Source organism: Anas acuta, chromosome 1, assembly GCF_963932015.1.
Source record: "Anas acuta chromosome 1, bAnaAcu1.1, whole genome shotgun sequence".
Lineage (NCBI taxonomy): Eukaryota > Metazoa > Chordata > Aves > Anseriformes > Anatidae > Anas > Anas acuta.
Genome location: NC_088979.1, coordinates 99,672,132 through 99,696,939, shown reverse-complemented (window position 1 = coordinate 99,696,939; position 24,808 = coordinate 99,672,132). Strand labels below are relative to the sequence as shown.

At 35.2% G+C, this 24,808-nt stretch overlaps 1 long non-coding RNA gene across 2 annotated transcripts in view; it reads left to right on the top strand.

The window, feature by feature from the left end:
• Nucleotides 1–24,808, top strand: part of LOC137860145 (uncharacterized) — an 85,451-nt gene that overhangs the window by 24,397 nt on the left and 36,246 nt on the right. For both annotated transcript variants that reach the window (XR_011098749.1, XR_011098750.1), the window contains exon 2: nucleotides 23,731–23,907. This is a non-coding gene — a long non-coding RNA (uncharacterized lncRNA). The remainder of the gene's footprint in view (nucleotides 1–23,730; nucleotides 23,908–24,808) is intronic.

Here is a 24,808-nt window from a genome sequence, read left to right as displayed (position 1 = left end):
AAATGCATTTTCTGTATGCAGCTGTTCTAATACAAGATTTATTTATTTTTTTTAACAAGTCTGTGTCAGCAAAATTATCTTAATTCCTCTGTCTTATTTCTGTATGAATTATTGTTGATTGGGCAAGTTTGAAGTTACAGCTTAATGTTAGGAACTGTTTGTATAACCTTAGATGGGCATTCAGGGTTCATAGTATAAGGACCCAAGGGCTGTTAAGATATATTCTTGCACCAGTACATCAGTAAAGAGCTTCTTTCCTTTTTTCTGAGACTTAATTCAACATCAGAGAATTGCAGCAGCCAGGTTTTTCTTCTACATTTGATATTTTGGGTCTGCTTTGTGTGTGTGTGTGTGTTTTGTTTTGTTTTGTGTGTGTTTTTCAGATATACTGTCACTGAAATCAAGCAAAACTAAAGGATCCTAGTATCTCTGAAATTTGGAAACTTTTAGCTTTCTCTCAGTATAAAGAAAGAGAGAATAATATAAGAACAAAACAGAATATCCAGATATCAGTACAGGATATTCCTGAAGGAATTAACAATAGTAGTTAAGCTTATCAGTATCATCTGTTTGGAAGCAACCATATTCCTATGTGAGAATATATTTGCTAGTTTGCTTAAGTTATTCAATAGGGGAATTATGTTTGTGCACACAGTTTTGCAGGATTAGGGTTTGTATGACAAATTTTCATTCTGCAATAGCTATCATAATTACAATATTAAACAACACCATGTAATATTGATTTATAAAAATTATAGAAGGGTGCACTTTTTTGTCTGTTGTTTGCTTGGTTTTTGTTTTAGTTTATATGGTATTTAGTCAGGTCAGTTTGTCACATCTTCGTCTTGATTTTTAATAAAAAATCAAAATATTTCTAGAAAATGTGGAAATATATATATTAAAAAATAAAAAATGAAGTGTTGCATTAGGACTTCGTTACATCCATGCATTTCACATAGTGCCTTATTGTAGCTGAAGTTCATATATCCCATAACCTGTGGCTTCTAAGAACCTGGGGTACTTCAGTTGTAGTACTGTCTCCCCCATGAGGCATGAAAAAAAGGTCTGAGTATGTTGCAGAGATGTAATGGTCTGGACAGCAGAGAAGATGGGAAGCATGAGTTGCTGCTGTGAAACTGATTAGTGTTGAGCTGACCTAAATGAAATAGGTGGGTTTTTTATCAAACAGGAAGAGATCCTCAACTGAAATGGGCAAATTTTAGTTGAGAAACATTCTTCATATATTAGGGTTGCTGGGACAGTAGTGTAACTTCATTCTTTCCTGTTTTTTCCAGACATGCCAAGATGTTGGCTTCCTGTCTTTTCGAATCTGAAAGTATCATCTTGCTCTTTTTCTCTCTTCTTGTTAATTTATAGCATCTTATAACATTAAATTAATTATTTTGTCTCCCACTGTTCAAATACTTTGTGTTTTAAAAATATTTTAAATATATTTTATTTTGCTTTTTTTATTTGATATCTAAATATACTTCAGATATTTAAGTACCTAAATAACAAATACACTATTTTTTAAAAGACAAGACATTACCTAAATGCCTGATTTCACTGATTCTTTGAGTATTTTGTGATCTCAATTGTATACGTATTTGTAAGATTTTGGACTCTTTTCTCATGCCTTCTAATTCTTAGCATTCACAAATAGGACATCACTCAGCATTAGATGGCCAAATCTATCAGTACATGACACAGTTGTATAACAGAGAATGAGTAGGAAGATATATAATCTAGGTTTAGAGATAGTCCTGGTATGGAAATGCGGCCATCTCTCATTATCCATGGGTGGTTTATCTGGCTTGCAAATGAGCAGGGCTGTGGATGCAGAGATGGGGAGGTGGTTTCACAGAGACTCTTGAAGGAGGCAGGATTTATTAGTGCAAATGCAGCACCACGCAGGCATAATTATATTCCTTCCAAGGCCTTCTCAGCAATACAACCACTTCTAGCAGCATCACAGCAGATAAGCTCTGAGCTCGTTTGAGCTTTTCCCCAGACTAACATCCACTTTATAAACTTGCTTTCCGTAGTACAAATTGTTAATGATAACATTAGAACAAAAAAAACATTCTCTTGTTAATGATAATATTTAAACAAAAAAATCTTCTCAAGGGTTTTAAATGGACTTTTTTTTTTTATTATCTCCGGCTCAATAGTGGGGATTCATTACATAAATACCTAAGCATCAGCTAGTTGCCTCTAGATGTCTTTTTAGTACCGATGAGGAGGAGGAGAAACCAGCAGCAGAAATAGCAGGCTAGCATATTGTCAGCACCCACTCAGCTGTGCAAACTGGTTCATTCCTGCTATCACTGCATAAGGCGACGTGTAGTGACTGAATTTAGCATGATCAGTATTGTGGCAAATGATACTGTAGACTGGAGATTTTTAAGACAGCATGGCAAAATCTAGGGCAAATCTGTTCAAGTTTTTGCTTTGACTTTGTCTAACTGCAAGTAAGATGGAATTGCTTGGGTAGGTATACTAAATGGCCAGATCCTACAGAGCTTGAATTAGTTTGGATAGTGTTAGTACTTACATGTTGACAGTGCTTTTTCCCCATGTCATGAAAATGCAATCATGGTGGCATTGTGACCATAGCTGCGTCTTACATTGTCAGGTCTGGAGTTTCAGGAGTGGAGCAAGTGATACCTGCACAGCACAGTGAAGAGGTCTGTCCAGTAGGATTTTTCATCTCAGTCACCATTGCCAGTGCACTAAGACTCAAAATGAAAAAGTTTGCAGTAAAATGTGGTTAACTAGATTCCCCCAAATACAAATGCAAGTAGCCATGGCCCTTATATTTTGTGTCCATAAATTGTGTGTTCAATTGTAAGGATTTTCCTCCTGTGTGGAATGGCTTATGCTTCATGCAAGTTAACTAAACAGTTTCATCTATATAAAAGTATTCCCTATGCTGAACTCAGCAGTTCTTTTGCAGAAGAGATGCTAAGAAATTCAAGAGGACTTGTGCAAAAAGTAGTGAATGACAGAACCAATACTGAAATATATTGGATTACTCTTTCCGTGCAAGTGAGGTTAAAGATAGGAACAAACAGAAATCAGTTTTCCTCAGTTCTCTCATATCAAAGTATATTCTCAATGCAGTAAGGTGTCAGAGTTTCATTTTCAAAGGAAACATCAGAAGATCTGTCTAGAACACTCTCCAACAAAACTGCCTTCCACAGTAGAGTAGTTGCCAGTGAAGCAAGCAGGTGAAGTGTTTATAGACCACAAAGTTACTGATGTGGAAATGCCACAGTGGATGAGCTGTGGAACAAATTGGTTTGTAGAAAGAGTGGTCCAATTCCGCTTTCGTTTATACTGATGTAACTTTGGGCTAGCTTGCTGAAGTTAGTTGAGTTACACTGAGGCAAGTATTTAATTTAATTTAAGGTATTCACTTGGGTGTTTTACTCCTTTTAATGTTTCTGTGCATTCAGGTTTATGTTAGAGTGATTCAAGAGGCTTTTGTGGAATCAGAATCAGATCTAATGTATTAAATAACTGCTGGGAACTTGTTTATGGAAATTAATTTCAGATATTATGCAGAAAAAAACATAAGGGGGCACATATTAATTGAAACTTGTGCATGAAGATTTGGCTGAATAACTCCCAATAACAATAATAAGAGTTGCAGAATTAATTTCCTAGGTCCTGCTAAAAATTCACCCAAAGACATTGTATTCTCTGTCTTTAGATTCAGATCCTCTTTGTGTTAGCTGTTTCAGGAAATCAAATCTCTTTATGCAATCATTGCTGGAAGAGTCTATCTTGAACAGCAGTTTATTTTTAAATAATTATTAAATCATAGCTACATTGACAGGTTTTAGTTTATTCCAAATTTGTTTTCAAATCTCCATTTGATTTTGATTGTAACTACTGAAAATAGTTTATGGGATAAGTGGGATAAGCAATATATTTATTTTTTTTTACACTTAATAATATCCAATAAATATTTGATTACTATTAAACAATCTTAACGGGAGAAAAAGTTTTCAGAAGTCATATTTAAATTACACTTATTTTTATGCAGAGGGCATTTGTAGACCAGGTTCTTGAGCAGGTCTGTAATATAAATACATTTAGACTGGAAGTGGCTTTATGCTGCATAGTACTGGACGCATCACTGCACTGCTACTTCCTTAGATTCTTAAAACAGTTGGTTTATTCGGCTGTGTTCATTCTGCAAAAGAATTTTTTACCTTATTTCTGAGGTCAGACTGCAGAGATCTGTCACACTGCTGTGGATTTTGTTCATTAAAGGTACAGTCTCTACCTTGATCTTTTTATATGATTATAAAGTAGTCATTGTGCCAAACAGATTTCCTGGTTAGTTCATTTCCATGAAATACTGCACTTGTTAGTAGATCTCTCAAATCATCTCCAGATATGGTTGTATAAAAACGCTGATCTGAAGGGGAAATTGTGATTGCAAGTCAATGTATTCAGGCTAGCCAAGCTTACCTGTAGCACAGCAACCAGCTTTTACAGATCAGTAGGTGCTGGAGTGTAGCAAGGCTATTTGCTATTTTATGTACATAAACTAATTCATGGATTGAAATTCAAAATCTAATCAAAGGGGATAATTTTGCTTAGTTCCTGAAACACACTAGGTTTGTAAACCTAGGAATGGATTACTAAGATAGAAGGCCTTCATGCCATTTATTTGGTGACATAAATTCTTGCTTTCATGTTGTACACTTTACATAAATGGAAAATATATACATTTTTGAGACCTCAAAGCATCGACACAATCACAATCTTGACACAAGACACAATCTTTAAATGTGAAACAGTGAAGAACTATTTATGGCATGAAAATTGATGCCTGTAGTAACCAGTTTTCTCAGGTGAGCAATAGTTTTCTAATTCATTTACAGCACATTGCAACTACTACATAATAGCAAACATTTGTGGAAAACATGAGGTGAAGTTGCAATTGCTTCTTGTCACATATTGGGCTGGCAATAATAAGAGAGAGATTTCATAATTTGCGTTTAAGGATATATCAATAACAGGTCGGATCCATGAGTGAAAATTCACCACTGACTTGACAGACAGGCACACATACACCTGCATGCATACAGCTACATCTGCCCTCATCTAAGGCTCTTGATTTATGCTCACAAGTAAACCTCACAAAAGCCATACTATTTCTTTTTCTCTAGTATTGTTTTCCTAATTTTTAAAAGTCCTGTCTTCATAAGACTGACAGTGTTCGTTGAGTTTCAGAAGGGACTGAGGTAATTTTTAGACTCTTCTTGTGTTGTGGGAATTGAAATAGATGAGCAGGAGAGATGAGGTTGCCATCTGAAAGGCTTTAAGTGTTTAGGCTTTAACTGTTTTCTATGTCATCAGCAGAAGCATTATTTTCATTATCATCATCATGTAACATAGTGGGGAACCACTCAACGTCCTGTTATGACATCATGTTGCATCAAGATCTGCCAGGAAGAATTACCTCAGAGTTGCTCTTAACATGCCAGTTCTGCAAATTAGATGCATTTTACATTGGTTATTAAACCAAAAGAGAAGAGAGGTCTTTGTGTGCCCCAAATATTCACCAGCTCTGAATTTTCATTGGAGATCAAAGGAATTACGGTACCATTGCTACTTCAATTCTCTATCTAATGTCATAGCTTCTTACATCATTTTAACCTGGTATTTCTTAGAATTTCTGAAGGCTGGTATAGCCTTTGCTGTAGGATACTTAAATGATATGTATGGAAGAAGATCTTAAATGATACAAGGCTGGATAAACAACTATACTATTTCTAGTATATTCAAAGTTGTCCACAGTGTTTTCTGAGTGTTAATGAAGAAAATACAGGCTGGTCTGGATGCTACAAAATAGATTCCTTTGTGTGACAAGGTAGCCCATTTGTCCTTGCCATGACTGAAAGAAAAATCATGCATTCACTACCAATTTCTGCTCTGGTGTGAACTCCTGCAAACGAGATGTATTTTAGATGGGAAGGAATCCAACAGTACCAGTGAAAAGGTTTTGAATATTTTCCTAATCTTTCAGTCTGTATTTTAGTTTCAACAAACAAGAAATTAATCCGTCCATTCCCAAGCCCCATTAACTGTTTAAAACGTCTGATTAATTTGCGAAGTTGTTACTTTAGAAGTTGCTAGAAGACTCTTCCAAGCTCCAACAAACCATACTTTGGGGAGTTCAGATGTGCACTTTGCAATAAATGAGTAAATGGTATAATGAAACTAATGAATAATATGTTATTAGTATATCTGCTTGCCACAATTTGGAATTGTTTCTACTAAATTGTGTTAAACTAAAGCATGAAAATAACATATGAAAATAACTAAAAAGTAATAAATGGGAAATAATCTTCACCAGCTTTGTAGTGCAGACCAGCTAATAAGAAGGTAATCAAGCAGCTCTGTTTAGTGAATGTTCAGTTTATTGGGGATTGTTTGGAAACAAAAATAAACAAGTATCTTTACTTAACCACAAGAATTTTCAAGAAAAAATGTACCACATTTTCTTTGTTAGCTTGACTCCTTTTCACCACTAGGCAATATTTTAGATATCCTCAATAAGTGATGTTACAACAAACACTTAAAAAGTAATCCCCGTGCAACATTTGTCAACATCTGTACTTCAGTCCAAATTCCAAAGCTATTCTGTTGAGGCTCTGAGCTTAAATAAAAGGGATGCTTACAAATTAAAAGTTCCTCTATGCTTTCTCCTTCTAAAGAAGGAGGTATCTGAGTTGAGAGTGCTAGAAATTTTGCTATAAATGAGATGCTGAAAAAATATAGAGAATACCAGCTATACCAGTAAAGCGAACGTAAACAGTCCAAGAGTGAAAGAAGGATAAATTTAAAATCAGATGAGTGTAAATTTCTGTAATTTCAGTGTGCTTTGAAGTGTACAGTAATGTAATTGTTCAGAAGATCTTGCTTTATTTCTTTGTAAAATTTGTCAGCTTTGGTAAGAAGTGTTCCTGCCAAACATATTTTCAAAGCAAGTGTTAGCAAAATAGAAAAACAGCAGGCCTGAAACTCATAGATCAAGTCTCAGTGGTTTAGCCATGCTAATTTCCAAAACAAGCATGGCAAATTGATTGGTTGTGCTGCCTGTAACCATTTAATATATTCTTTCTCAGAATAAAATACCTTTCTTGTTGTTTTGCTGCTGTCTAACCTAGAAATATGGACTGGGACTCCCCCACTTTTCTTGGGTTATAATTGTTCGAGGCAAAAACTCACCACTGCCTAAGAATCACAGAATCACAGAGTTTTAAGAGTTGGAAGGGACCTCAAGAGATCATCGGGTCCAACTCCCCTGCCAAAGCAGGTTCCCTAGAGCAGGCTGCCCAGGTAGGTGTCCAGATGGGCCTCGAATATCTCCAGAGAAGGAGGCTCTACAGCCTCCCTGGGCAGCCTGTTCCAGCGCTCCATCACCCTCACTGTGAAGAAGTTCTTTCTCATGTTGGTGCGGAACTACCTGTGATCCATTTTGTGGCCATTACCCCTTTTCCTGTCCCCACACACCACTGAAAAGAGGTTGGCCAAATCCCTCTGTCTCCCACAGTTAAGATATGCGTAAACATTAATAAGATCCCCTTAGTCTTCTCTTCTCAAGGCTGAACAGACCCAGGTCTCTCAGCCTTTCCTCATAAGGAAGATGCTCCAGGCCCCATATTACCTCTATGGCCCTCCACTGGACTCTTTCCAGGAGATCCCTGTCTTTTTTGTACCGGGGATCCCAGAACTGGACACACTACTCCAGGTGAGTCCTGACCAGGGCAGAGTAGAGGGGGAGGATCACTTCCCTTGACCTGCTGGCCACTCTTCTTTTAATGCACGCCAGGATCCCATTGGCCTTCTTGGCCACCAGGGCACGCTGCTGGCTCATGGTCAACCTGTTGTACACCAGGACCCCCAGGTCCTTCTCCGCAGAGCTCCTCTCCAGTAGGTCATCCCCCAGCCTGTACTGATATGTGCGGTTGTTCCTTCCCAGGTGCAGGACTGTACACTTGCTCTTGTTAAACCTCATTTATTTTCTTGCTGCCCAGCTCTCCAGCCTGTCCAGTTCTCACTGAAAAAAAGGCTTGTCATTTTCATGGTAGAGATGATACATATTTATTTCTAACTTCTCTTTCATGAGAGAGTGTGGAATCAGAAACTTATCCAAAATGAGCATACGTTCTGAAGCAGTTTTTGAAAATGTAGTTGAGACCTAATGCCTGAGTGGAATTTCTGAATTCATGAGAGCTTAAATGTGGCATTAACCAATACCAAAGGGAAGTCAGATGTTTTTGACAGAGGGTAGATCAGAGCACATGTGCTTTTTTCTTGATGTTTTCAAAAAATCTTCAGTGTGGTATGCAAGGCTTGACAAGCACCAAGACATCCCTCAGTCAGCGTCAGACTGCTTCAGAATTGACTCTCCCTGGGTTTTTAGTACTTTGCTTTGCCATCTCTTAACCAAGCCAGATAATGTATATTTTGTGAAGATTGATATTTAATTGTCTGAAAAAAAAAAAAAAAAGCAAGATATCAAAAAAAAAAATCACTGGACTAGATATATTTATCTTAAATTTATGTAAATCTATTGATGTTTTATCTTAGATTTCTCAAGTACCATCAAACTCATTCTTTAGCTGTCTTTATGTTGCGTAACAGTGAATGTATCTATCTATATCCTAAGGTCATATCGTAAACAATATATCATAAACAATATGTCATAAACAATAGTCAAATGGAATTTTATTATTTTTACTAGTAATGTCTTTATGGCCCCTCAGACACTTTGCATCCTGTTTCACTGTGGCTTGGAGTAGGGGAACTAATCAGGTACAGATTACCTCTGTTAGATTACAGATGGCTGTTTTTAAAGAACTACAAAAAAAAGTCTGCTATGCTGATCAAAAGTAAGGTCAAAAAGCTTTAAATGAGTAACATTAAAATTACCCATGTCCAATTACATTCCTATAATAGTTTTTTTCTTGTTTATAGGCTACTAAACTGCAGGAAAACTGCATCTGGAGATATGTGAATATGTATAAATAAACTTATTATTTAGTTTTACTAAACACTAGATTTCCTGTGATCTTTTTTTTTTTTTTTTTTCAGTTGTTCAGATCCTGAGGCTTCCATAGGTGTATTTTGTTTACGTTCCAACCTAAAACATATTCAATATTTCTACTTTTTAATTATTTATTTTTTAACATTGGTCTAGGCTTATGCATTCTATTCTTATACTGTAATCATTTGCAAACATCACCTCTAGTCTAGTACATTTTCTATTTACACTCCTAGAGAAGAGTGCAGGAAACAGCTGAGTCTAACAGGCCATCTGTTTAAGTGTGACTGAAATTGCAGGACAAGGATAGTAAAGATGGCTTGTTAAGGAAGATTTGGACTCTTCTAAGGGGACTCTGCCTTATTGTTTCTGTCATAATAATATAATACTTTCTAACATTCATTTTAATGGATCAATGCATGTAAATGAGTTGTTCCATAAAAAAGATGGTTATTTTTGTAACGATGGACATTTCAGTAACATCTCATCTCTCACAGCTTTTATTCTACAAAACATTATACACTAGACTATTGAAATGTCTGTATAAAGATAGTAATGAGTAAAGCTATTGCTAGCAAATAAGGCAACAAGATTCTAGTTTTTTTCTTGTGCTTGAGAAATCATCATTTCAGCCACATTTGAGTGCCAGGGAGTGAAAACATCATTGGCCTAAGGAGCAGTAAACTAGAAAAGGGTCATTTACTGTATGTGCAGCTGAAATATATAAACTCATTTTCTGAATAGCATTACTGAAGAACAATCATGACAATAGTTCTTTTCCATTCCTTTTCTATATAGTAATTTCTTAATCCATTTTGTAAATGGGTCTCAGCTACGACAGATTCAGAGAAATTGTATTTTAGCCGACATTCGTCCTCATGCTGAGGAAATTATGATGTGTTGAAGTCCAAATACAGCATTACATTTCTTCTTGTAGTGGAATGCAAGCTAAATGTTTTTATTAAAAAAAAAAAAAAAAAAAGTGTATAGTTCTATATGATAACTCTATTTATATTGTATGTATTAGAAGTTTTTCATATAACTTCCCAAAGGAAAAATACATTTGCTGATTCTCATTCCAGGAAGTTATTTACTGGGGGGTCAGGAAGTTTATACAAACAAAGTTTTCTGACTGTTTCATTCCTTTTTAGCAGGCCCATATTACTTCTTTCAACTATGTTCCACACTGAGTCTTCCCTTTCAGCTAACAGGGTGCAAATCAAGGGTGTTGTCTTGCCTGAAAATGAAAGAACAGAGAGGAATGGGCCCCAAAGGCATTCAAGCATAGCTCTCTTGGAGCGTGGTGGCAATATAGGTATTGGCAGTGAGCTCAAATGATCTGTTACCAACTCCATGTAAAATTAAACATTTATTAGATAGAAACAGATGTAGCGCCTTAACAATGCAGGCAGTTGCTTATACGCTTCTTTGGATTGGGAGACCTAAATTCAAACTCCTTAAGTAGAACTTGTGCCTCTTATCTCCCTATAAAGAATCTATCTATGAATAGATCAACAGACTATTTCTGATTGAACTCTCTCTCTACCAAAAAAGTTTCTCTTGATCTGAAAAACCCTGCTTGATAATAATTTAGTTGAACAGATGCATTTCTTGAAAAGATTTAACTTGGGTAAAATGATATCTTCAATATCTGTTGAACACTCAATACTAATCCAAAGTAAGTGTATTAAAAGCAGCTCACTTTTGGAAATTAATCAACGCATTGTAGTAATAAATCTTTTTTTTAAAAAAAAAAATAAAAAAACTTTCCTCAGAGAGCTTGAGTCCTCTCAGTATATTTCTCTCTGTATTCACAACATAATAGGTTACTATAAAGTTAATTTCCTCACTTAAAGGGCTTTGTTAAATTAATTATATTAAGATTGGTAGCTTAGTGCTTGATTATTTCTATTTACTGTATTAATGGAAGCTGATATCTATCATTTTAACATGGAGAAGTCCATAGGGGTGAGATAGAGGTTTATCTGTGTTCTCACTGAATGCTTAAAGTATTAATTCTAGTTTCACAGCTCCTACAATTTTTGAGAAACTATCTATTCTTACTGTAGAGAATACAGGCATATGCAGCTATCACTCTGCAGCTTCAGTTAACTTTTATATTTTCTCTGGAATTGCTTGTATTTTCCTGTCTACTTTTTTAACTCTTTAGAGAATATTTTGAACGGTATCTTTCATTTGTATTTCTGAATATTGAATGTTTCCTGCTGCTTACTTGTTTGAAATTACTCTCTGGTTTGAACTTGTTTGCAACTTGCAGTTTTTGATCCACAAATTAACTAAGAAGTGGTCACTTTGGGGTGATTACTCTGAACTACTTCAGAGGCAGCAGAAGTACCGTTAGTAGGTACAAGAGGAGAGAGGTTAGAAACAAGTGTCCTCTATTTTAAAAAATTACTTTCAGTAAAATCTAATCAGTTGCAAATCTGCCTGTATGAGTGAAACTCAACATTGAGTTTAAGACAAATGACTGGAGCAAGTATCTATAATCACCTGGGTTGCTGAGTAGCAGTGAGTGCACGATGGAGCATTCAGGCTAGTGAGCATGGTTCTGCTCCCTGTCCTGATGTCATGCCTGTCTGTGTTTTGATTTTTTCTCTCTCCCTCTCTTTCTCTAATAATTGGTAGATAAGGACTTTTTAAAGATTTGTGTGGTGTTCTACATTGCAAGAAAAGGAATAAAAAAGGTGTTACGCTGAAAAAAAATGATGGATATCTGAATTATTATTATTATTTTTTTTTTAATCTGGAATAGTCTGCTGTAGGACTATTGCTGCTATTGGCAATTTATGGGCAATGATTTGGAGCTGTTTCTGGAGGAAACATGAGTGAAGGATGTGACAACATAATAACTGTGACAATTATGTGATATATGTGACAATTATTCCACAGTCAGCATCCTACTGAAGAGGAGTTGGGAACAAAAGAGAGAAAGTACTAAACACCTAGAAAGTAGGTGTCTAAAGGTGGCATTGTCTTTTAGTTTACATCTCTCTCTCTCTCTGAACGAGTGAAGTGCCAGGTTTGTGTTTTCTCATTGTTCTTGTACAGTAGCTGGTTTCTTCATTGTTTATAACTCTCATTTCATGCTATTTAAAAAATTCTTTCTCTTGTCCTATTTGTTGCAGACTCAGCTGTCTGCAGTGGGACCATAACTAATTTATTTTTCTTTTTGTATGTAATGTTGTGTAGCATATTTCTTGATCCAGTTCCCTATAGACTGTATCATGAGAGGATGTTAAGGGCAAATGTGAATTATTTTTTCATTATCATTTTAGTTACATCTGTAAAAATGTGGATTGCTATTAGGAAATATAGGAGAGGCTGTGGACAGTGATTCAGGAGGGTATTACAATAGTCAGTGTTTCAGACTTAAACCCTGTTTTTTAATTCCCCTGCAGACTTTTGTAGGATAAAAGGTATACTTTCGATAACTTAATGGCATGCATCTACAAGAATCGTTGCATTGTAATAAACTGTGGAGGAGAAGGTGATACTAATAACTCGTTAACTCTTCCATTTCTAGTAAAGGAAAGTAGATTTGAAACTATAGCTTGGCTTATGTAGCTGTACTATGCTGCATTAGAGTTCTTAAAAAATTAATGAAAAATAGTTAGTTTCTCTTGTCTCATAGTCACATGCTTACTTGCACAAGCCATTTAAATGTGCCTATTTGCTGAGCGAGATCCTGTTACAACGCAGTAAAAAGCAAGGCAAGCAAGAGGTAGCAGAATCCCACCAAAAGAGAAGGGAGCAAAGGGAAGGGCAGTTCTGTTACAAATCCCATTCCTCCTCTCCTCACATCTGTGAGAAGAATAACAACTAGTAATTATTTATTAGTTTGGTGTCAGATTGGTTCTTATCAGTTGAGTTTAGAGCATCTGGCTCAAGTGGAGGGTATGAATAAAGGGAAGCTAGTGAGTCAAAGGAACACAAAATCTCAGACTTCTGCATGAAGAAAGACCCATACTCCTTTCTCTCAACATGATTTTAAAAATCTCCTCTCGTCCTACTCAGAGATACTTTGTAGCTGCCAATGACACAAGCACCTTCTTACCTTGACCCGTCATGTTTTGCATCATCAATCCAGTTTTTTTCTCCTACTACAAGTTGCCCTGGGACTCAGATCACTGTCATGTCTGGGAACCCCAGTCTTTCTTTTATTTCCTGGAAAATTACCATCCTTTTTCACATTCCTTATCCTTCTACCTATAGGCAGCTCTCATCAAATAACTAGAGAAGACTTCTCCATCTCTTGGTGTCTTCTCTGTTAAGGACTTCATAAAGGATTGTTTGCAAATGCTATTTTCAAGCTTCTTTGTAATGTCTTGTGCCAACATGATGAAGTTCTTTTCTGGAAATTTTTGCTTTTCTCTTTCTCAAAAGACACTTCAAAGTGTTCTCAAAAAAAAAAACAAAAAAAAAAAAAACAACAACACTTTGAAGTGGATACTTTTTTTTTTTTTTTAAAGTTATCATTGGGAAATTAATATAATTTGGAGGAAAAGTCAAAATGTTACTTGGATATGAAGGCATTATGAGATAATTGAAATGAATGCTAGATATTCTCCAGGTTTAAATGATCATTGGAGCGCTTTATCTGAAATCTTCCTCGAGAGAATGTTTTGTTGGTTGATTAATCTTTGCTAATTAGGACATCAGTCGTGATGTCTGTCTTGGCCCAATACACAATTTTTAGTAAGAAAAAATGGAGAAATACTACTTGTGGGAAGTAACAAAATCTTCCTAAACCATTTGCATTTTCCAGTTTGAGCACTTTAGGTATTCAGGGAAGAACTTCTCTTCAGGGAAAGGTTTTATTGAAGTAGTAAAGAAAAGAGGAGAGAGCAATTTTCCAGAGGAGCAGACAGTACAGGCTTATATTGATAACTCTAAGTCAGAATCCTGAGGGACAAGGGAGAGGGTTGCATCCAGCAGCAGAATAGTCTCTCCACCTGATTTACAAGTTAAGCCTGAGTTATCTGCAGTCTTTTTGATAAGAAATTTGCTGTGGAAGTGTTCCTGTAAAAACTGATGAGGAACATTTCATAATAAATATTTGAATGGTAATGATTATTTTCAGGTAATTATATTTGTTTATGCAGACTATCTTTAATCTATTCTAATTTGTCACACAAAATAATGTGAACTGAAAAATGAACTGTTAGACAAAATTGTTTCCACTAGCATATTTGCCTACTAATGTGTTTGATTTTTTATGACATCTGTGCAGAATACACTTTTATCTTCCAGCCACCCCCACACATATAGAAAAATCTTTTATGTAACATTAATGTGTCTTTTTGCTGCAAATAAGCCCCTTCTAAAAGATCAAACAATTGCATAAGACCATCTCAAACCTGCATATATATACTTCTTTTAAACAGAACAGATGTTTACATGCTGTTTACAAAGGCTCTCCAAAAAAATCAAAATAGGTCATACATTAAAAATAACTGGGAAAAAATGTTTTATTTGATTAATCTTGTCTGAAGCAAATTCCAAATAGGCAAATAGGTAATAATTGCCAATCATTTTCATTATTAGAACTTTTCTAGTAAGTCCTTGTTCTTAATTGCAGTCACAGTGTGAAGTGGGATGTTATTCAAAGAAATCTACATACCTTTATGTCTGGAAAAGACATAAAGGTATGTAGACATAAATTAGATCTTTCATACCTTTATGTATGAAAGATCTAATTTGGAAGACATGTTCATGTAGATAATAGTACATGACTTAATGTCACAGATTCAAATGACTGTTTTATAAATCTGAAATTCAGTTTAAGGGTGACATATTTTTTCAAAAGAGCATTCCAAAGCTGTGCCCATTTGTGTACCCAGCATCAGGAGAGGAGATAAACAAATTGATATTCTTCTGAAGGTATTCAGTGGTTTCCCACTGGATCACTCTGTAAATTAATTAAATGACTGTAGGCATTAATGTGAAGCTTCTTCAATAATCTTTCTTCTGTTGATCTGAGGCAGTGAGACGTTGATCACAAATCTTTTCAGATGGGTAAGTTTGCAAGAAAAAAACTTTCTTCATAAAATATCCTGAAAAATATTAAGTAGCATTTATTTGGTTGGATTCTGAATATTCTACCAAATGAATATCTGCTTTGAACCCATCTGTGCTTGTCTGTTAATGTTTCAATTTTGATGTATGAACAGCTAAAAAAATCCTGCTTGCAGGTTGGGCATACTTGAAGTCTGGGTTCTGGACTGCTTTCATGGTTTGCTCTGCTCTGTGAAGCATAGCATAGTACAGCTGCATATGTTAGGACATCACACAAGAAAATAACAATTCTGAATGCTTTGAAGAACTGAGGAAGATTTTCTTTACCCTCAGGAGGAGTGCAGTTAGGAGCATGATGTTTGCTTCTAAGTGAGAACATCTGTAGAAGATTGGAAGAGGGTAACCTCCCACCACAGCAGTGCTGGGAGAAAGTGGGAGCTTGAAAGATGTCAATACCAAGACTAATACCAAACTAGGTTTTTCTGGGTAGGCACTACAAAACAAGATTTTTTAGTGAACAGATTTGATTTAGAAGAATTTTTAAATTGAACAGTGCTGTGAGACCAAGAGTAGGAAGTACTTTCACAAATATCAGGGAATCTAAACAAGTGAAAGTAAGTGAGAATGTAGGTATTGGAAGATATGCTATCTCTAGAGGAAGGTTTTGTCTTTTGTTTTGTTTTAGACAAAACACACTGTCAAAGAAAAACAAATCAAACAAAGCCACACCACAAAACAAACCCCTCAATGAAATCCAGATGAAATTGGTCCTCTGAAATCCTGTAATTGGCACTTAGACTGGGGAATGCCGTAGCGAATACAGCCTGTGTGTGGTTAACTCCAGCAATCCCATTACTGTCAAAAGGAGTGAGTGGCTGCACTAACATTTTGATCTTCTATACCTTGTGATGTATGGCATGAATTTATCGTGACTTGACTTGGCTGTAGGTTTTCAGTGTAAAGTATTTGAATTTGACTGTGGTTGTTGCCTTTATGCAGCTTTTTTCCATTACTAACTCAAGAGTTCCAATTTCAGAACACAGAAAAAGAAGAAAAATGCAGAAATTGTCAGTAAGGTTAATATAAAGGATGTGCTCTTAGGGGAAAATATGTTGAAAATTTTTGGATTCCACATAGCAAAAGGATGATCATTTGCTCCTTTCTCACAGAAAAAAAATTGATTTCTTACGCAGTTGCCAGGGTGTAGGGGCATAAAAATAGACAGCTTAAGAAGTAGGTTTTAAATGCAATCTGTGTCACACAGTGACTTTAATTTAAGGCAGTAATGCTTAGTTAAGTCCATTTCGTTAATTTTTGGAGGCCGCTTTAAAGAGCTCTGATAGACATAAAATGAATATTACTGTTAATGGCACTGAGTAAGTATGCCACTGCATTTCATATTCATTTAGTTTAAATTCTGCAGAAGATTTGATACATCTTCATACAACAAGATGTCTAAAAGTGAGTGAAAAGCTCTCAATGACTTTTTCAGACCTTCATTCAAAGCAGTGTACTTCCATGCATACGCATACACATTGATGTCCTGCCTCCATCCTTCTATAAAATGAATGTTAACATTAAAGCAAATGGAATGTGAACATTAAAGCAAAGGAAATATTCCAGCATTTAGACACTGCTGTCTTAGAACCTGGTAGCATACTTCACAGTTCTGTCCAACTGCATTACTTAAGAACAATAATTTCATATATATTTTCATATGAAGGCAAAAGCAAGCTGAGATATTACTGCCAAAGAATAAAAATGCTAGCCTATGTTTTGTCTAGCTCAGCTGTAAAGTTATACACCAGAACCATCTGCTCTGATGAGTTTAACTTATACCTAATATTGTCTATTCATTTTATTTATTTATTTATTTTATTATTTTTTTTTTTTCTGGAAATTAAGGATTTCTGATTAAGAAGCAGTAGAGGAAGGAGAAGAGAATTCCATCCTGTGAACATATAAGAACTGCAGAAAGTGATATTTTAAAATTATTTATTTATTTATTTATTTTCCTTCCAGAAACAACAAAATGTAATCAGCTCATATATATTCTAAAAGCAGTATTTTGTCAAAGAATTACCCTTCATGTATCTCCAGACATGACTAGGTTGCATCGACTTCAAAGCATAAGTTAACACACTTTTGTCAGAGGAAAAACTTATATTTCACTTCAAGAGATTGAAATCAAAGTTTTTACAGTTCTATATTCAAAATATAATGGAACAGTAGAAACAGAACACAGAGTCTAAGGATAAATATAAATTACTGTGCAAAGGACTGTATGTGGAGGGGTGAAATACAAGAAGATTGCAGTATAATTAAATGACGGGGTAAGGATTTTAGTAGGAGCATGTTAGAAATAATTTCAATCCCATTACAGAAGCCGTAGTGGATGTAAAAGCTTTGTTATTGGATGGGCAGCAACAGTGAACTCCTGAAGATTTCCAGTTGATGTGGGTGTATAAAAATTGGTTGAATAATGCTAACTTAATTATGCCTATTGAGAATTTCAATTTGCTACACTGTTGAAAAAAAGGACCATGGGGGGAAAGAAAGAGGAAGGAATAAGTGGAGAATAGCTTGAAAATGCTAACAAACATTAAGATATCATAAATATTTAATTGTATGAACTGAGTAAGATGTGGCCATTGTCTATAAGGTATAATTAACTATGTGAAAATGACTGATTAATTTCTACACAGACTAATACAGTTGTGACTGTGAGGTAAACTGAACCTTTGCTGTTTTTATGATATATATGTTTTGAGTTTTACAGGCTGCTTCAGGACTTTCCTCAAAGCCTGACTGTGAACTGGTTAGACATGAAGTCTCCATGTGTGGTCTTGGTCTTTACTGGAGTTCATTACTGCCCCTAAGGTGGAATTTGCACAAGGATGCATAGGAACATGATATGTCACCAGGAAAGATTTAAAGAGCAAATATTACAGTATACATCAGAGCTTAATGCTCTTCTACCTGTTTTCTTCTGTCTAAGCCCAAACATTAAAACCTCTTAAGTCTTATGACAGTCTGCTCACCTCCTGAGAAAATCACTGTAGTGTACAAAAATCTCAGGGGTTTGGAAGTAGACTTGTGATAATACATTTCTATAGAATGTGAAAGCAAGGACTGCTGTCAGGTTATTTATCTCTTGTATAAGCTATAAACACCTTCCTTTTAAATTGTAGTTTGCACCGGTTGTTGAAGGACAAACACTTCAGCATCTCCCAAACTTTGAGATTGTAGAGGTAACTGATTGTCTGTGGTGGGAAGAAGTCTCCTTCTGTCAAATACCTGTGGATGTAAAACTGTTCCATAGACTTACTTGAACAGATTCTTTACCCTTTGTGCTACTATCCTCACCTTACTATCAGAGGACAACCAAGATACGTATGGGTTATGGAGTGGCAGATATTATGGTAATGGGGACCTAATAGTTCTGCACCATGCATAGGTTGCAATCATAACATTTTTGAAGTGTATTTTGAAGCATATCTGATCTGGAGGTTTGTTCTACAGCAACAGATACCTGCACTTTGTCTAGCAGTCCATTAATAGAGCAAGAAGAATCCTTGGAGGGCCTGTTTGTCCTTGATTTCAGATATCTTAAGGACTTATTTCCATTGTTTTAGGATTAAAAATCAAAACAAGAGACATCTCTTCAATGGCATTGCTTCCAGTTGTACTGCTGTCAGCACTGGAATCTCTGTTGCTGATGCAAAACTGCAAAGTTTAGTTCAGTGTACTGACTGCCTTCTGCTTTAAGTCAAGGAATCGCTGCTATCAGTATCATTAGCTTTGCATCTGCCTCTTGTTTACTTCCCTTAACACTTCTACAGCTTAGCCTCATGGTTATTTTCTAAAGAAAAAAAAAATAAACAAATGGAGTTATTACACAGCAATTAAATAAGAAATAAAGATTATTAAATACTGCCTGTGAGAACAAAAAGATTAAGGTGCTTTACAGAGCTGAAGGTTGTATTCTACTTCTGAAAGAGCATTTGCTAATAGAGGTAGTAGTCTTCAGGAAAGGCAATGCTTCTAACTGTAACTATTCTGCAGTTACATTCTAATGTAGTTAAATTCATTCTAATTTTGGGTAGTGCCCAGAACTGTATGCATAACAACAGAGAAATGCATCTTTGGTAATGATCAAGCCTATCCTTCCCTCACTATTCACTGAAGTTTGCAAATTCCCAATATTTTGCCATTGCCTAGCCAGCAATGAGTATTGTCTTATTCTTTGCCCTTTTCAGCTGGCAACACCATTCTGTATGGGAAGAAAGTCCTTTTCTGACTATGACTGAAGCTTCCCATTTCCCATTTTAATGCTTATATGTTTTTTCTGGTTCTCAGTGACTTGGAAAGTGCAAGATGCATGAAGAGTTGCTTTAGTGTGCATTCAGAATTTAGCTGAAATGAAAGGGCAACTATGAATTTGATTCAATGAGATATGTAAGCATGTGTATAACAGTAAAAACTTGAGTGGTCACTTTGAAATCTTTTAAACTGTACCTGTGATTCTTGTCCTCCTCATTTTAGGAGCTTTGAGCATATTTCTGAGTCTCCTTCTTTTATGAAATTTCTTATAGTGCTATATGAATGTCACTTGAAGGGGGAGTAAAGATATTTAGAGAGCCTCTTGTATATTTCTGCTTTAACATTAAGCATATAAGATACTCATAAATATGCAATTAATTATCAAGTGCATAGTCTCTGGAAATGTCAACCGCTTCTACTGATCACTTTAGAAAGAGCTGGAATTCTGGCATTAGTATTAATCACTAACAATTCTTTTGACGGGGAGTATTTACTCGTGTTATAATAGCTACAGAGTACAGTGAGATCCAATAATACTGTGCAAGATGATAGAGATGAAGGCAAGTTCTGTTTTGTGTTCATTTTTAAAATATACTTCTGAACTTCCCTCTCTTTAGGTTCTTAGAAATTGAACTGACTGCTGAAAATAGACATAGATCTTTGGTGTTTGCTATTGGTTTCTAGTGCTGACTGTAATTAGCAAAAATTCTCTTAGTTTTAGATATTCCACATTGTTGTATAGCAAGATACAAATACAATTAAACACATAGTGTTTTTTTGTTGTTGTTGTTGCTGTTGGTTTTTTTGTTTGTTTGTTTGTTTGTTTTTTTTTTCAAGAAGCAGAGACCACTTCTATATAAAAACAATAAATGCATTTGAAAGGGATTGTAGGGTTGTCTAAGTCATCCTTTTTGATATGTGGTACAGCTTTGCTATGAGCAGCATTACTACATAGAAGAACATACTGTTGTTTTTAATTCTTCTTCCTTGGGCGATGGTAACAAATAGGGAATTTGTTTGGAAACTTCTCTAATTTTACCTAGATTTACTTTCAAATTCATTTCTCACAGGAAGCTAAGTATTCTTAAAAAGATGTCAAGAAAAAACACTTGAGAATTTGTACAGAACACAAGTTCTGATGATAACTTTTCACAAATGGGAAGTTTTGCTCCAATGCTTTTATTCAATCAAATAAAATCATGTAACTTGGATATTGTTAGGATGACAAAAAAGTTTTCAGATATGTCATTTTGATTCATTTGATTGTCCTTATATTGTGTTGCAGTGTTCCTTCATGTAAATTGAAAAAATAATGCATAATCTTGTCATATGATGCAAGTATTATTCACCAAAACTACTGGGAGCATAGGAAAAACATCTTTCTAATCAACCTCATAAATCCATTGTGTTGTGTCTGACCCAACTGACTGCAGGCTCAGAGTCTGAGCACCAAAGATCATAAGGCAATACTGATTTTTCATAAGTTTTGTTTAACAGAAGGTTACTATAACAATAATTTGTCTTTTCATATGCATTTTATATGCAGCGTTATGCTCCTCAGTGAAATTTAAAGATGAAATGCAGATAACTTAATGTCATTTTGATATAGTTCATTTCACTTACAACAATATGCAGTTCACATATTAAGAATTTTATTTCAGTAAGTGTTCATTGATGCTATTTCTCACCAGTACCAACAGATAAGTAAGAAATACAGGTCTTCCATAATATAAATTTTAAAATATCTGTATGGGGTAATTCTGTTTGTATCTTGACACAAATTCTTGTATCTCTGTTCTATATTGGTATAGTCTTTCTAGTGGTAACACAAGGTGTAATTTATCTATTAATATACAATCACTTCCAATTCAATGAAAATTGAAGAACTTAGCGACAGACTTGCACTGAGGTTAATGTTTTGTTTGTTTGTTTGCTTGTTTTTGGTTTTGTTTTTTTCTTTCTGCATTGCAATTAATATTTGTGAGTATATGTGACTTCACATGTTGGGAATTAGGCTATCTTAGGCTATCTTTGGCTATCTTAGGCTATCCACCTCCACTGAAATGACTCAAGTGCACATTTTTATCCTAGCTGACAATAAATGATTTCCTATTGTTTCGGATCTCAAATATAATACTTGATCCTATTAATGCATTTCAATTACATGTAAAGGACCTACCTGCTCAAGAATACTAAGTTTCTAAACTGGCAGGAGAAAAGTGACACACCTATTAATGTCTGTGATCTAGGAAAGCCTGTTCTCCATTCTGCCTCTCAGCAACAGCCTGCGCCATCATCATGGGCCTGGACCTAGGTGCATCGCTGCATGCTCCTCCTTTCCTTCAGACAGCACTCCAGAAAAAATGAGTGGGGGCATTGCTGTTATTGGAAGGCCCAGTATAGGGGATTCTGAGGATATCTGCAGCAATGCAGAAAAAGAGGGAATGTAAGATCCTACAAGGAACACGATAATGTTGGAAAAGCACTGTCATAGGAGTTGGATGAGTGGAAGTGGAGAACCCCAGATTAGGACAGAGTCCTTAAGTGAAATTTGCATGCATGAGAGAGCCCTCAAGTGCTGAGCTGCATGCTGCTGTCATCATGTGTGACCAGGCAGCTGTTGCTGAAGCAGGAAAAAGAAATACTGAAGAGGGGACTGGGTGGTAGAGCTGCAATGCCAGCTACCACCAGACAGGACTACCTGTGCACCCACGGGGACCTGATTGCCTTACAGCTGCAAGCTGAAATCTCCAGTACTCTCTTACATAAATTGGATGACCTCATAAAATTAATGAGACATGTTTTTACAACCTCCTTTCAGAGAAGGCAATAGTAATCACTGTATTTTATATGACAGAGTGTTTAAACTGTCAGTGTGCAAAAAAGTCATACAAATTCAGTGTAAATACTGAGTTGCATGTAAATACTGAGTTGCATAAAGTAATTATTAATCTTTAAAAAATGATAAAATATGCACAGTTAGCTAATAAATGACAAATGAATAATTTATTCAGCATAAAAGAGAAGGTAGGAGAGGTATTAATGTTTTACCCACCACAGTTCTCTTTTTCTTTGACAAGCTGTAACTAAACCACTAAATTTTTAGTCTTTAACATGTTTATTTTCAAAGTCTTGCAGCAAGGAGATGTGAGATGGAGATATACATATGGAGATGTGTAATGATTTTGAAGGGCATATGTGAATGTGTCTTTGTGTATGTCTCTCATGTAAATAGGTAATATACAGAGAGAGACTTTTTTTTTTTTACTGCTCATTTTCAATCATTCATGTTGACAGTAGGTGCAGGAAGTTAGTGGGGCTGTAAACTAACACATACATTCTATAATGAAATGTGTTTGCTAAACTGCTACTTTCTTTCTTTCTTCAAAATCCCACGATCTTTGCACACATATAAAAGCACACATATAAAACCTCTCACAAGGTTTCAAATCTTGGCACTCATGAGACAGTTCACTTTGCAATAAAAAACAAACCCCTTAAATTAGTTATAATAAAATACCAAATGTTTGTGAGAATGTGTATTAATTAACCACAAATATTTATTTGTCTTTAATGATCACAGGAATCAAGTGTTGCCAACATCCAGCATTCAAAAATCATGCATCAGTGTTCAGAAGTAAAACAAAACAAAACACAAGATTACATTTAAGTGATTAATTGTTGGTTCTTTGTATCTGCCTATTTTTTTCAGTCCTTAGATTCAATGATTTCTTTGCAGTCTAGAGGAACAGAAAAGAGTGAAATCTAAAATTCTCTTATTTCCAAGTGACCTCAAGAAACTGAAGTTTTAAGTAAAATACCAATTATAATGAAGCTTGTGATAAAGCCTCCGGAATAGTGTACATCACATTGTATTTTGTACGTCTTAGTTGCTAAAATATTTCCTTTTTATTTTTGTTTCTCACTTTTTTACATCTTGTGATTGAGATAATGAGATGTTTTCCTTAAGAAGCCCTGAGATAGGCATTCATTAGGAAGCACACACCTGCTCATTTTGAGTTCTCTTAATTATATACAATAACTCTTAAAATAACAGTTATTTAAAATGTTTGTCTTGGGTCAAAACTTTTGTCATGTTTTATGCACATTTTCTTTGGATGAGAGGACTTTCCATTTATTTTTAGATAGGAGGACTAGCTGACTTCTCCAAGACTTAGTCTTGGAATGACTTAGTCTTGGTCTTAGAATTTCACCCTTATTTATACAGAAATAAAATGGAAGTGTCCACCTGCCTGAAGAATAGCTGTGTAAGTAATTTTTTTTTCTCTCCTATTGGACAGATAATAGAATGCATGAATTGATTGGAGAAACAAAAAGAGTTCTTCAGGACTAGAAGTGCTGAATGATTATTTTAATGACTACATACATATGTGAGGAGAAAAGAAAGATGTCACCAGTAGAGAGGAATGCAGAAAAGATGCATCATTTCTTCTTTCCGTTTTTATTCAAGGAAAAAGGCAAGTGCTTCTGAGATCTATTCTTGAGATGAGAGGAGACCCCATGCTTTTATTGATTTAAGTCTTCTAATGAAAAAACAATATCGAGAAACAAGCAGCTTAGGTGTGAATAGCATACTCTTCAACCTAGCTTCATTTTAAGTAAAAAATAAAAAGTAATTTTTTTTTCTTCGTGGCCTCTTTCTCAGCATTTTGGAAATGATGTAGTCTTTGCTTTAATTTGTGAGCCCTTAGAAAAGAGTTTGTTTTGGGTTTGTTTCTTGCTTTTCCCTGTGCCATCAAAGATGAAATTAAAAAAATATTAAAAAAATATTTCACTGCCTTTACCACTGATTACTGAGTAATAGTTTCAAAGCCTGTACGGAAGATGTTTATAAACAAACAACATGGAAGAACTTTCTTTCAATGTCATCAAGAAATCCTGCAAGATGCTACTGATGCTGTTTAGACCAAATTTTGACCATGTGACCACAGAATGGAATAAATAAGCACTTACAGATGCAAGTTGAATTAATGACAGCCTGTGTATCCCAGAGTGTGATAAATTATAGTTTGCTGATGGCAGCAGGAACTATTCAAACAAATATTTCTGCATTATGACAATTTCTTAAGGCTTCTATAGAATTCACGTATAATAGGAGAACTGCCTACAGGGAAGATTATTAGGAAACTTAGAAAAAGATTTTCATTTTGTGATTTCAGCAATGTCTGTAATTATCAACATAACCTATCATTTACTAAGTGGTTAGTTGTACATATGAGACTTTTATCTTGTACTGTAATTACAGTATATAGAAACAATATACTTGTTATGGGTGACTGCACATAAGTGGGTGGTTAAATGCCATTAAAACTGTTCTGGAATATATTTATTTATGAATAAATATTTTCAGTGTTCCTT